The 14,680-nt window shown below is 47.6% G+C and overlaps 1 protein-coding gene across 3 annotated transcripts in view; it reads right to left on the reverse strand.

Annotated features, from left to right (window-relative positions):
* The window catches only part of PPP1R10 (protein phosphatase 1 regulatory subunit 10), a 357,506-nt gene that overhangs the window by 189,073 nt on the left and 153,753 nt on the right, over window positions 1-14,680 (reverse strand). The window lies entirely within an intron of this gene.

A 14,680-nucleotide genomic window follows, 5' to 3' on the forward strand; every position in this document is an offset into this window, starting at 1 on the left:
CAGCTCCAGCCAAGTGATAAGTGGAGTACCTCAGAGTTCAGTCCTGGGACCGGTCTTGTTTGGCATCTACTTCTCTGAAGTACAGGCCAACACTAATGGACTCTGGCTAACAAAGTTTGCAGATGACTGCAAACTGGGAGCCATTACTGAATCCACAAATGATGTGGATACTCTACAAAATGACCTTACAAAAACAGATGCTTGGTGCCAGAGCCATGGCCTCAAGCTCAATGCCAAGAAATGTATAGCTATCCCCTTTGGGAAAAAACATGTACCCGTGAAATACCACATAGGTGGCAGTACACTAAACGCCGAAAGTGTGATGAGACTTGGGGACACAGGTTGACAGTGGTCTCACCTTCAATAACCACATCACCACAACAGTCAGGAAATCCTTCTATGTGGCACACCTCATCACTAAGGGCTTTTCGTCCAGAAAAAAGGTCATTGCCCCACTATACTCATCCCTCATTAGACCCACTATAGAATACAACGCCCCACTTAGTATATACCTCTCAAGACATCTGCAACAACTGGAAAGGCCGCAGAAACACTTCACTAAAAGAATCATAGGCCTAAAGCAGATGCCCTATGCTGACGCCTTAAAAAACTCCAGCTATACTCTGTCGCATACTGTCTACTCAGAGGCGATCTCTGCTTAACATACAAGGCCATGTCAAACCCAGAGCTGTTGGACATGCTACACTTAAAGAAATCTCAATCCCTCAGAGCCATATGATCCAGGGATCTAAACCTTGTCATCTCAATAAACAAAACATGCTGGAGGGATAGGTTCCTGACCCAGAGACTCCCCAGACTCTGGAATAAACTGCCCATAAATATTAAGCAGAGCGCCTCCTTGGCCCTCTTCAAAAGGAACCTTGACAATTGGATGGGAGAAAGGAAATTCACCCCAGGGATCACGTCAGTCGCCATGCTAGACAGGGGTCCAGGAAAGTAAATAGTGTGGGAAGAAATAGCCAAAGAATTGTTATGGCGAGGCTTGTATAGGCCCTAGGGCCGATAGCCTAGTATCAACCTATGAACCTTTATGGTAAATGCACACAACTGTACTATGTTCTTCGTGTTTTACTGTTGCAGTCATCACATTTGGGTTGATTCCCAAAGCTAAGGAAGGGAGGAGTAAGTTAAAGAGTATTATGGACAGTTACTAAGCCCTGCAAGACTGCAGTGGCAAATCCAGCTCTGGATTTACAAAAGATAGGCATGTGGTAATGCTTGGTGAAGGTATGTACAGAGCTCCAAGGTAGCACCTTCTAGGATGTCTCTGGTAGGGACTCCTCTGAGAAAAGCCGCAGAGGTAGATGCAGCCCTGGTGGAATGTGATCTTATCCCCTGTGGGGGAGGTTTTTCCATGGTGCTTGTAACAGAAATGAAAGCAATGGGCTATCCATTTGGAAATGGTTTGCTTTGAAATGGCCTTCCCGTCAGCCCCTGCAGCAAAGCCAACTAGCAGCTGTTCAGATTTTCTGAGAGGCTTAGTCCTGTCCAAATAAGTTATCTGTGCACGTCCAGAGAGTACAGTATTCATTCCCCTTTGTTTTGTGGATTAGGGAAAAAAGTAGGCAAATGAATGGACTGATTTAGGGCCATGCTAGACACCACCTTGGGCATAAAGGAAGGATTAGTCCTGAGGGAAATCCTGTCCGCATGAAATATAATGAAGGCTTCCACTGCCGTGATGGCCTGTAATTCAGATGCTCTTCTTGCTGAAGTGATAGCTAGAAGGAAGGCTGTTTTCCAAGAAAGGAATTTCAACTCTGCTCTTGCAGCTGGCTCAAAGGGGGGGACGAGTGAGCTTTTCCAATACAAAGTTAAGGTCTCAGGCTGGAATGGGAGCTCTCCTGGAGGATCTTAAATTTTTGGCCCCTCTAAGGAATTGTTTTAGCAAGGGGTGAGAAGAGGGGTGGCTCAGTATTATAATGTGCTGAAATGGCAGGCATGAATTTTAATTGACGAGAAGGATAGGCCCTTGTGGAGCACTTCTGTTAAGTACTGTAGAATATGAGGTAAGCTGGGCACCATTGTGCCCATCCCCTGAGCCTGGCTCCAGGAACAGCATCTTTCCTCCTTTTCAGCATAGAATTTTCTAGTACTAGGCCTCCTTGCCTCCAGAATGACATCCAGCACCCGCTTATTACTGAGGGATGCTAGAGGAGAGCTCAAGGAATTAGCCAGGCTGCAAGGTTCAGGGTTTGAAGCAGAGGGTGCAGAATCTGGCCCGTCTGCTGGGACAGCAGGGAAGGGGTCTGAGGCAGGTGCCATGGTTGCAGCAGTGTCATATTGCGCAAGATGGGGTACCAGTGCTGGCATGGCCAGTCTGGTGCAATCAGTATTGTCCTTGGCTTGTCCTGTTTGATCTTTAGTAGAACCTTCGAGAGGAGAGGCAGAGGGGAAAAGGCATAAACAGAGAGGCTTTCCCAGGTAAAGGACAGGGCATCCACTTTCCAAGCTTGACTGTGGGGAGTTCTTGTGCAGAATTTGTTCAATTGGTAGTTCTGAGGGGAGGCAAACAGATCTACCTCCAGAATCCCCCATTTGTTCTTCAAGAGGTTAAATATTTTGGATTCTAGTTTCCATTCGTGTGGGTCCATGAGATTTCTGCTTAAGTCGTCTGCCAGTGAGTTTAGTTTGCCTGGCAGGAATTGAGCTTGTAGGTGTACTTGGTAGCTCAAGGCTGTGTTCCAGAGAGCCATGGCTAGTCTGCAGAGAGGGTACGAGTGGGTTCCCCCCCTACTTGTTTATGTACCACATACCTGTGGTGTTGTCTGTCTTTACTAATAGTTGTCCTGGAAGAATACGGTCTTTGAAGGCTGTCAGAGCATTCTGTACAGCTAACATTTCTTTCTGATTGATATGCAGGTGCATCTGTCTCGGGGTCCATTTGCCCTGAATGCACTGACCTGCCATGTGAGCCCCCCATGCATAATCGGATGCGTCTGTTAGGGTTTGGGCGGCAGGGGGCAGAGTGAAAGGGAGTCCCTTGTTGTGGTAGCAGGCCTCCGCCCACCAAAGGAACTCTGTCTTTATACAAGGAATAATAGAAATTATTGTTTACAGGTCCTGAGAATGTTGACAGCATAGGCTTTTTAGAAACCATTGGAATTTCCTCATATGCAGTCTTGCATATGGAATTAGTACAATGCCAGAGGTCATGAATGCCAGGGCTTGCAGTATTTTCCTTGCAGATAGCTGGGGTTTTGTGGCCAATAGTTTAAAGTAGGTTGTCAAATAAAAATAAGTTATGTACCTACCATAATGTTCCATGTTAGTTGTCTTCTTCTCGCCTTCTTTCTTGCTGGTTGGGGTCCGGAGCCAATCCTCGGCTCCGACTCAGCCATCTTCAAAAGCTTGAGAGCTGCTTACTGGCTCGAGGCCCCCTATATTCCATGAAGCCTGACGCTAGATACCCAGATCTCGTTTGGTAAGTCTAACTGCAGACATAATAATAAAGGAATCCTATCCTAGAATGCATAAATCCTACTGAAGAGACTACTAGTCAGAAAGGAATAGCCAGAAAAGACTCAGCCAGTGAAAAATCAAGAGGAACTCTTCTCGGTCCACTAGGATAGGGGGATGGAGGGTGGGACGCAAGAAAGAAGGTGAGAAGACAACTAATACGGAATGTTATGGTAGGTACAGAACTTCTTTATGTTAAGTTGTCTATCTCGCTTTCATTCTTGCTGGTTGGGACAGCGTCCCCAGCACCTAAAGTCCTGGGTGGCTCATCGGAAAAGACTCTTCCGAACAGTGGAACCAAAATCAGCTCTGCTCCTGGAAACCAAATCCAACTTGTAATGCGAAATGAAAGTATGTGGGTTGGCCCATGTAGCCGCAGCACAAGTGGATTCCATGGGCAACCTAGCCAGAAAGGCCACCGAAGTAGCTAAAGCTCTGGTTGAGTGACCTTTTGGTTCAACTGGCAATTCTTTAATCCTCAGTTGATATATGAATGTGATAATAGAAGTCAACCACCTGGATAAGGTTACTTTGGAGACTGGAAGACCTTGTTTACTGACTGCATATGACAGAAAAAGTTGGTGTGATTTTCTTATGTCCTTGGTTCTATGCAAATAAAAGCATAGCTGCCTGTGAACATCTAACTGATGCAACTTATATTCCGCCCTGTTGGAGTGGTTAGGGAAAAACACAGGAAGGTGGACTGATTCAAGTTGCTCTCTGAAGAGACCTTAGGAAGGATTAGTCCTAAGAGCAACCCTGTCATTGTGGAACATGAGGTATGGGGGACGGATAGAAAGAGCCTGGAGTTCCGAAACTCTTCTGGCTGAAGTAATAGCTACCAGAAAAAGGGTTTTCCAAGATAATAACTTCAATGAACAAGAAGCTGCAGGTTCGAAAGGGAGCAAAATTAGAGAAGCTAAAATCAAATTTAGATCCCACGGTGGTGGAGGATCTCTCACTGGGGGCCTGAGCAGAGTGGTTCCTTTGAGAAAGGCTTTACATAGCTTATGAGACATGATATTGTTTTCCGACAGGCCAATGTGAAAATTTGAAATTGCACCTAAATGAACTCCAATTGTAGCGGAAGCGACCCAGCATGGAAGAGTTCCATAAGAAATTCCAAAATGTGGTGTACAGGGGCTGAAAAGGAGTCTATACTTTTAGCCTCTGCCCAGGAAGAAAAATGTTTCCATAACTTCTAGTTGTAGACTTGTGTGATGACAAAATGATTTTGTGCACAGAGGGGGAGATATCTGGAAGCCTGGCTAAAGTTAGAAGTGGAGCAACCAAGCCGTGAGCTGGAGACAGCATAGGGATTGGTGCAGCCTGTCCGATTGATGAATCAGGAGGTATAGAACTAGGTCCAGAGTCCAAGGCTGCTCGAGAAGATGGCGATGCAGGAATGGGAACCATATTTGTCGAGGCCAGTAAGGAGCAATGAGGATCATTTTGCAGCCCAGTACGGTAGCTTTCTGAATTAGCTTCGGGATTAGGGAAAAGAAGGGAATGCATAAAGAAGTCCCTGAGGCCAATCGTGGACTAGAGCGTCTCTGGGGGAAAGCCCGGGAAGTGGAAGGAGAGAGAAGAAATTGCTGCACTTGCTGTTGAAGGGAGTTGCAAAAAGGTCGCAGCAAGGTTGGCCCCATTTGCGGAAGATTTGGTCCGCAACTACCTGGTTCAGAGACCACTCGTGAGGCATGAGAATTGCTCTGCTCAGTCTGTCTGCTATGACGTTGGACCTCCCAGGGATGTGCGTTGCAATCAGAAACCGTTGGGAAGAGATCGCCCACTGCCAGAGTCCGAGTGCTTCTCGACATAGGGGGTTAGGACCCGGTTCCGCCCTGCTTGTTGATGTACCACACTACAGACATATTGTCCGTTTAAATTGCAATGGTCCTGCTAGGAAGAGTCTCCTGAAGAGCCTGCAACGCTAAGAGCCCGGCCCTCATCTCCAAGACATTTATTTGCAGATGGTACTCGTGAGGTTGCCAGATGCTTTGGACTGTTCTGCCCTGATAATGCCCCCCCCCACCCGATCAGGGAGGCATCTGTGGTCACCGTAGCAACTGGAGGGGGGGGGGGGAGTACAAATGGTCTGCCGTGGGGCACTGATGTGGAGACCATCCACCACGCAAGGTCTGTCTTGCATGCTTGTGTGGTCATAATCATGTAAGACATGGGAAGCTGCTGGAAGGACCACTGGGTGAAAAGAAGCCACTGGAGAATCCTCATGTGAAAACGAGCTAGAGGGACAAGTATGATCGCTGCTGCCATGAGACCCAGAGTTTGAAGGACAAACCTGGCTTGAATTCTTTTGCATTCTAATAAAATCTTCACATGCTGGCGAATCACTAATACCCTGTCTGGTGGGAGGCTCGCTGACATGTCTTTGGTATTTAAATTTGCACCTATAAAGGTGATAGATTGACAGGGCGACAATGCAGACTTTTAGAAATTTATTGCGATACCTAGCCTGGAGCAAGTGCCGATAGTGCAGTCTCTGGCTTGCAGAAGGTGATGCCTGGTGGTAGCAGTGAGGAGCCAGTCATCTAGATATGGAAACACCTGGAATCCTTGCCATCTCAGGTGAGCGGCAACTACTGCCATACATTTGGTGAACACCCTGGGGGATGTAGTGAGACCAAAGGGCAGAGCGCTGAACTGATAATGGCTGGCTCCCAGCCGGAAGCGAAGGAATCTTCTGGAGCATCTGTCCATTATGATGTGGTAGTATGCATCCTGAAGATCTATAGAGCACATCCAATTGTCCTGACCCAGGAAGGGCAAAATGGACTGTAGCGTGACCATACAGAACTTTGTTCTTTGTACAGACCTGCTCAGTCTGCCGAGATCCAGAAAGGGTCTCCAGTCCCCTGTCTTTTTTGGTACCACAAAGAACCTTGAGTAAATTCTGGATCCTTGTTGGTCTGCTGGGACTTGCTGGATGGCCCTTTTTCTTAGCAGTTTTGAGACTTCTTGAACTGCTTGGTCCCTTAGATTGGGTGGAACGTCTGGAAGGGACTTGTTTGACACTAAGGGGACAAAGGGAATTCTGTAGCCTCCGGATATGACTGACTGTACCCATCTGTCTTGTGTTATGTCTTGCCAGGCTCTTGGGTACAGCGATAATCTTCCCCCGACTGCCTCCAGAAGTGGGCAGCCGTGCAACCCCTCAGGGATGCTGGAAGGGCTTCTGAGAGAAGGATTCTCTGCTGCCCTGATTTTGCGGACCCCCTCTGCCACGAGGGTGGCATCTATTATTGTTCCCTCCTCTGCCCCTGGATGGGAACTCACCACGTGTGTCCGGCAAGGCTCCCTGGGATTTCCGGAACCACATCTTTCCACTCTTCTGACCCTTGGGATATGGTCTGGAAGGAGTGGAAAAATGGACTCCTATGGCAGAGAGTCTTGCCTTCCTGCTCAAACCTGGTAAGGGTATCCTTCACCTGTGATCCAAAGAGAGAGGAACCATCAAAAGGGGTGTTGGTGAAAGACGCTCTGAAAGGTTCCGCAAAGTTACATAGCTGCATCCAAGCGTGCCTCCTTAGGGCAACACCTGTGCCTGCGGCTCTACTCGCACCATTGGCTGCATACGAAATGAGCCTTATGGAGGAGTTTGCCACTGAATTAAGAGTCGCCAGCTGGGAGGCTGCCTTAGCCTAGGCCCCCTCAGCTGATGGATCTTGGAGGGTATCTCCAAGCTCTTTCAGGAGATCCCTCTGAAGACGGGTAAAGTGGCACAGGTAATTCAGGGACCTCATGGAAAAGGTCGCTGGAGAGAACTTCCGCTTCCCATATCTGTCCATCGTCCTGGACTCCTTGTTAGGGGGATGGACAGATGAAGATGTTTCTGCCAACTCCTCCTTTGTGGCCGCCGCTACCACCATGGCATCAACGGGGACACCTTTGGTCAAGAACTGTTTGTCCTGTGGTGCAGTAATGAATTTGGCAGGTCTTCTAGGGGTTGGTTCCACTGTGTCTGGAGCTGACCACGCCTTCCGAGCCACCACAGCCATCAGTGGGTCGAAAGGCGGAGACACCCAGAAGGTGGAAGGTCAGGATCCAAACGCGTCCAGGAATACAGACTCATCCTCGGAAGGGCTTAGGGCAGTCCAGTTCCCCCTCTGCCTAAGCATCTCAAGGATGTCTGAGAAGGAGACATCTTCAGAGGGGGATCTTGGGGACCCTTCCGACTCCTCTAAGTCGGTATCTGATGCGACAGACTCGGGGGAGTCAACATGCTTCTTCTTGCATTTCCTCTTGCGAGGTGGCTCCTCTGAATGATCAGGGGAGGCCTCGGAAGAGGAGGATACACCCAATGAGGTGTCCTGGAGTGCTGGATCCCCACGCTTGGGGTCTGGAAGAGGGGCAGAGGCTGATGCAGGCACCCTAGGGGGAGGAGCCGATGGGGTTGATCGTAGGACTGACTCGGGGGCCAGTACACTCATCACCTCGAAGGCGTCCCTGCCCGGATGCAGAGGGCGCTCCGGTTCCGAAGAAACCAGAATCCCTCTCCGCACCGAGGGGGACGGCTCCGAGGCAGATGTGGGAGCAGAGCTCACCTGAGCCAAAGCCCCAAGGGGGAGAGTGGGGTTGGACAATGGTCCGATGCCACTCGCCCCCTCGGAGCCGATGAGGGATTCTCGGCTCCCAGATCCCTCCAGGGACAGTACCATGGAAGGGATTGGAGCCGACGATGGAACCGAAGGAGAAGGTATCGGAGCAGACGGTTCCACGACTCAAACCCAAACGAACTCCGGCTCCGAGCTCATAGGATGAGTCGAAGGAGGAATATCTACAGCCGTGGAGGAAGCCGACACCTGACGAGGGGGGCTGGACAACATTTTGGCTAGGGCCTGCGATTTTAGCAGCTTACTGACCACTCTTTCCAAGTCATGGTCCGAAAGTCTTGAGGACCGAGAAGAGTGTGATGAGCGATCACTACGCTCCAACTGGAGCAGAGGCGATTTTGGAGCCGAACGTATAGACACCAGAGAAGGAGACCTGGATCTTTTTCGACTCTCAGATGGCTCCGAAGAACGTGTCAGCACCGCACGGCAAGAAAGACTGATGTAATGGCGTCGGCTGCATGTTTTACACCCCTGACTGGACGTCATGGAAGAAGAGACAGCATCCGACACAGAAATCCGAAGACTCTAGTATTCAGGCTGGCTGAGGACTACCTGCAGGCAGATAACTCAAATGTGATGACTGCAACAGTGAAACACGAAGAACATCAGTCGGTTCTGTCACCGCTTTCCCCAGAGCTCTAGTGTGAAAGGAGACAAAAAATTACTTTGATTGCCAAAGGGACTTGGTCTTGTCAAGGTAGAATTAGTTGCCTGTGAACATCAAAGGATTGCAGGACTCTCACTGTCATTCTAGGGATGTGGAAAAAAGGTGGGGAGGTGAATACATTGGTTCAGGGACAGCTCATTGACCACCTTAGGCATGAAGGACAGACTGGTCCTTAGGGTCACTCTACCCTTGTGAAAGATTAGAAGAAGTCGGGTGGCCATGAGGGCCTGGAGCTCTGACGCTCTGCTGGCTGATGTCAGGGCCACCAAAAGCACAGTCTTCCAAGTGCAATATTTTAGAGAGGCTTTTGATGCTGGTTCAAAAGGAGCAACAGTGAGCTTCTCTAAAACATAGTTCAGGTCCCATGGGAGTAGAACTAGCCTCCTGGTGGGCTTGAGGTGCAGTACACCCTTAAGGAATAACTTCACTGAAGTCGGGAGGCAAGAGGAGGGTCAAGAGCCAAAACAGCAGCTAGGTGGGCGTTAACAGAAGAATATGCCACCCCTGCTTGCAACAATTCACACAGGTAGGACAGCACTAAAGAGACCTCTCCTGGAAATGGGTCTAGCTGTCTTTGAAGACACCAAATGGAGAATCTTTTCCATTTGGACAAATAAGATCTCCTAGTATGGGGTTTTCTGGCCTCCTGCAGTACATTAAGCATGTCCTCCATGTAAAGGTGTCTGAAAGGGATCAAAACTCTTATCATCCACTGGGTTAGGTTCAGAGACTCCAGGTGGGGATGGATTATGGATCCTTTGTCCTGTGTGAGAAGGTCCACTCTCTGAGGTAACTTGTAAATGATTGCCCCTGGCTAAATGCAGAAGGAGGGGGAACCAATGCTGTCTTGGCCAAAAGGCAGTCACCAGCAAGATTTTTGGTTTGTCCTGCTGAATTTTCAACAGGAAGTTTTGTAGAAGTAGGAAGGGGGGAATGCACAGAGGATCTTCCCCTTTCATGAGATAGAAAAGGTATCCATTGCCCTTGTTAGGGGGCTCCGTGCCCTGCTTCAAAATAGTGGAAGTTGTCTGTTCAGAGGGGAGGCAGACAGATCTATTTGTGGTGTACACCACTTGTGGACTAGCATCCATTTGTGGGATTGTGACATGGACCTGCTAAAGGTGTCTGCCTGAGTGTGCTGAGCTGAGGGAATAAAGACTGCCTGCACGGTGACTCCATGCTGGGCCGCCAGTTCCCAGGCCTGAAGTGCAAGTCTGCATAGCAAGTAAAATTTTGTCCCCCCCTCCATTTGTTCACATACCAGAGAACTGTAGTGATGTCTGTGAACAACTTCAGGTGGTCCTTGCTTCAGAATGTGTTGGAAGACCCTCAGAGCAAAGATGATGGCCCTCACTTCTCTGATGTTGACATGCTCCCACTTGAAAAGGCCTGTCCATGTGCCTTGCACCTTCAAGCTGCCCACAGCAGCTCCCCAGCCCAGATCTGAGGCATCTGTGTACATTTTCTGGACTGGGGGTGAGGGGCTGCAATTTGCAATGGAAGACCTGGATTGAGAGAGACTTGATCCAACCACCAAAGGATCTCCTGGTAGGAAGGGAATGTGGTCCAAGGGGTGGGAGTGTTGGGTCCATGTGGACCTCAGGTAGCACTGACATTTTCTCATATGTAGTCTTGCCAGTGGCAACATGGGTGTAGTGGAGGCCATATGTCCTATATGGAGTATAAGATACTGTCGCTCTGTCACAGTAGTGGTGTGGAGGACAGACAGTAGGTATGACTTCAGGCTTTCCACCTTTTGCGGTGGAAGGAATGCCCCTATTAACATTTGTCCTAATTCTGCACCCCAGGAAAACTTGGTCCTGAGAGGTGTTTAGTTTGGACTTGGGGAAATTGGTGTTGAACCCCAGGGACTGCAGGACAGAGAGGACTTTTTGGAGCTGGATGTGTAGGGAGGTGGAGCAATCTGTCTGGATCAGGAGGTCGTCTAGGTATGGAAAAAAATTGAATCCCTTGGACCCTACAATAGGCTATCGCTGGAGCCAGACACTTGGTGAATACCCTTGGAGCAGTACATAGTCCAAAGGACAAGGTACAGAACTCAAAATGCGAGGAACCCACAGAGAATCGTAAAAATTTCCTGTAGTTGGGTCTTATGGGGAATTGTAAATATGCATCTTTGATGTCCAAAGTGGCCAGAAATGCCTGAGGCATTAGCAGGGGGAAGACTGTCTGGAGTGTAAGCAAGCAAAAAGTAGGGTCTTGTAGAAAAAGGTTGAGGTGGGAGAAATCCATGACAGGTCTACATGGACCATCTTTCCTGGCGACTAGGAAAGGTCTGGAGTAAAAGCCCTTTCCCTTTTCTGACAGAGGTACAAGTTGGATAGCCCCTTGAGAGTGGAGGCCATCTAAGACTGTCAGGAAAAGAGGGAACTGGGTCCTTTGGTGGCTGTGGGATGCCTCTTAAGGAGGGAGGAATGACCCAAGTCATGAAGTAACTCTTTTCTATAACAGACAAGGCCCACTTGTCTGAGGCAATGCTTTGCCAGACAGGAAGACAGTGAGAGTCTTTGGGATAGGGGAATGGAATCCGGAGGAAGTGAAAGGGAAGCCAGGTAGTCACATACTACCTGCCCTGTCCTAAATCTCAGGTTTCTGAACTAGAGTCTGAGCAGGCCTGTAAGGAGGCTGTTGCTTCATGGAGATCTTTTCACTCCTAGAATGAGGGGTAGGAGCAGAATGCTTCCTGTGTCTTGGTGGGATAATTCCTATGGAATTTAGGGATTGGAGACGCACACAAATGTTTCAAATCTTGTAATTCCTTCTCCTTTTCCTGAAGGGTTTTGAAAAGCTCTGCCACTTTAGCTCCAAAAAGGGCAGAATTGTCCAGGGGTGCATCCAGAAGTTTAGCCCTGATATCATCAGGTAGGGGTTGGAGTCCCAGCCAAGAATACCTTCTAAGCACCGAGGCAGAAGCTGCGGATCTTGCCAAGGCATCTGCATCATAGCTGCATCTGATAAGTATGTGTTGTCACTTGAGAGAACAAGGAGAGGAGGCTAGATATTTCAGACTTGGAAGGCGAGTCTGGGAGATCAGCCAAAAGTTTAGAAACCCGAGACAAAGGGACCAGGACAGACTTACTGTGTCTGGTAGTTAAACACCATAAAATCCATGGTGGCAGAGGTGTATACTTTTTTCAATGCATTCCATGGTCTGACTGTCCTTATCAGTGGGAAGGACAGAAGCAGAGGGGAAGTAATCAAGGGTTTGTCTGCAGACACAAAAACAGTGCCAGGGTCTGCAACAGGGCATTTAATCAGAAATCTGACCCCTTATGAGACCTTATAAAACCTGTCAGACCTTCTAGGGGCCAGTGGTTTTGATTCAGGGTTTATACAGGCTGCATTGAAGGTGTCCAAAAAGGCTAGTAAGACCAGAGGGATGGCAGAAGGTGAAGGGGTGTCCATTTGTAAGGGTTCATAATCTCTCTTTTGAACCTTGGACATTTCAGAGGAATCTCATTTAAAAAAAAACTCTCTCATTTTAGAGATGGTTTCGCAAAAGGTAAGGTCCTCTCCTGGGGAGTCTCTCTCAGCACAGTCCTCCTCGGGGGAGGCATACCCAAGAGGGGAAGGCATTTAAGAGGTATAGGAAAGGGAGTCCTCTGAAGAGGAATCGGAAGAGTCCTCAGCTTCAAGAGAAAAGGATCTTCAGTCTGAGGCCTAGGACTGATAAGTGGTGGGGCAGCCAGAGGGGAAGCAGGCACAGAAGGCCTAAGGGCCATGAAGGCATTAAATAAGCTTTGAGAGAAAGCTTGCCAATCAGGCAGGCTTTAAGAAGGAGGAGTGACATGTTTTGCCTTTTGTTTCCTTTTTAAGGAAGAGGTAGGCCTGGAGGGTGCAGGGCCTATGGAGGGCCTAGGTTCAGACTGTTCTAAAGCAGTAGAAGGACCAGTCTGGACATCCATTGCGAGCAGAGGTTCCCCCTCATCGTCTGTGCCCAACGTCTGCAAAACCTCCACAGACGTGCTTTCAGCCCTAGATTCTGCAACCTCCCAAATGGTACCTGCTATACTTAATTCAGCTGGTTCCGTACGTTCCTGCAGGCTAACGTCTGCCACATAGAGATCATCCGGCGGAGGAGGTCCAGCAGTAGGTTCAGGCCTGGAAACTTTGGCCTTCTTTTTTGGTGGCTCGACATTCTGACCAGACGGCCCTTCCATCCCCACAGCCAAACGTTTAAGACTTTGAGATTTTTTAGGGCATGCAGATGACTGCGAAGAGTCTTAGAACAAAGGCCTGACAAACTGCACAGGTTTTATGGTATTGGTTGGGTCCTAGGAAGAAAAGGCAAAGGTCGTGCGTGTCCTTAAGAGAGATTTGACGTCAGCAAATACACTTTCCTTTTCTGGAAGACATGAACCTAAGCATGCATGCAGTGACCAAAAAAAAAATAAGAAAACGGCCCCAACGGGGCAGATGTCACTTTTATGGCCCACGCACCCTACAGCCAATGTCAGACATCCCACTTAGCAGTGACTAAAGCTGTCGTACACTGGCCGGACAGCTGTATTTATACAAATGTACATGCACATTATATAGACACATGCACACAACTACCTAAAAATGGTGAATGTGTATGTGGTGGTGTTATAATACACGTCTAAACCTGTGCGCAACAAAATTTTAAAATGTTTCCATTTTTGTTAATAAAGTGAAGAGATTTCTCAGATCTCACTATGCTAGCATGTGCCAGCATGGTAGTTCATACTACTGATCAGACAGATCACAATATGACAAATCAACTTGACATTAAATGAATCCTTATCAAATATAAATAAAAGAGTTGCAATGGAAGTAAAAGTAAAAATCAAAAATCTAACTCAAACTTCAAACATCAAACACTAAAGATAGCGAAAAACAAACATGAAATACTACAGCTATATAAAAAAAATTAGATACAATAATACAAGTAGTTTAAATTAATAAGTTCCAGTTTCTTCAACTTGAGTATGCTCTTAATAGATCATGTCCGATAGAGTCTAATCTTCCAATAAGCTTCAAGTCATATCTGCCATTCAAAATTCATTTTTCTCTAACACTGCGCTCAGATTGAGACTCCAATCAGGCCCATTACAAAGCAAGAACATTAAAAAATGTTCATAGCTCCTGCAGACCTGAAGATGTCTAGATAGTGGGCTGCTGAAGTCCTAAAGCCTGATGTTTGAAAGGTGTTTGGTCACTCTTATCTTGAGACGGTTAACTGTTTGTCCTATAGAGAATGCTTTGCATTTTGTGCAGCTTACCCAATATACTACAAAAGTTGCTACTGCAGTTATACCTGTCAATACAGGCATATTTCTATTTTGAGTTTGGACATACAATTCTTTGGGGTCATAAATGCAAAGAATCACCACATCCTGGGAGATTGCAAGGAAAAGTTCCTATCTGCAACTCTGTGGATGCATTCATTTCTTTTTTGTTTTCTACCTAATTTTGTAATATCTCCACCTTTTCGATAAATGAAGAATAGTCGAGGGTCCAGAATCTGACTGAGACTGGTGATGCTCGTGTTTTTGACAGTTTTTCTTTTTATTACACGTGAATCATTGGAATATGTTATGTTGGCCATTTCCTTCACTGATACATACTTGTGTATGGCATGTGATGGATCACTGTTTTATCTGAAGAGTTTTACAGGTCCCAGAATGTTGGCCACCCAATACTCACTGCATCCTCTTTCCACAAAATCTTGCTGCAGTTGATGCAAGTCGGTGTGAGAAAATCAGCCCATCTCTCCAGAGACACTGGCCATTCTCATTCATTGGTCTGATTACATTTTTCTTTGTATTTCTGGTGTGCATGGTGTTAGCATGCAAAAGTAGACTGACTTGTGTAGGTATTATGGAAGTAGAGGGATGGACTGTGGATGCTGCTACTG

The sequence above is a fragment of the Protopterus annectens genome, chromosome 9.part0 (genome assembly GCF_019279795.1).
Source record: "Protopterus annectens isolate FY-2018-M chromosome 9.part0, PAN1.0, whole genome shotgun sequence".
Taxonomy (NCBI): domain Eukaryota; kingdom Metazoa; phylum Chordata; order Ceratodontiformes; family Protopteridae; genus Protopterus; species Protopterus annectens.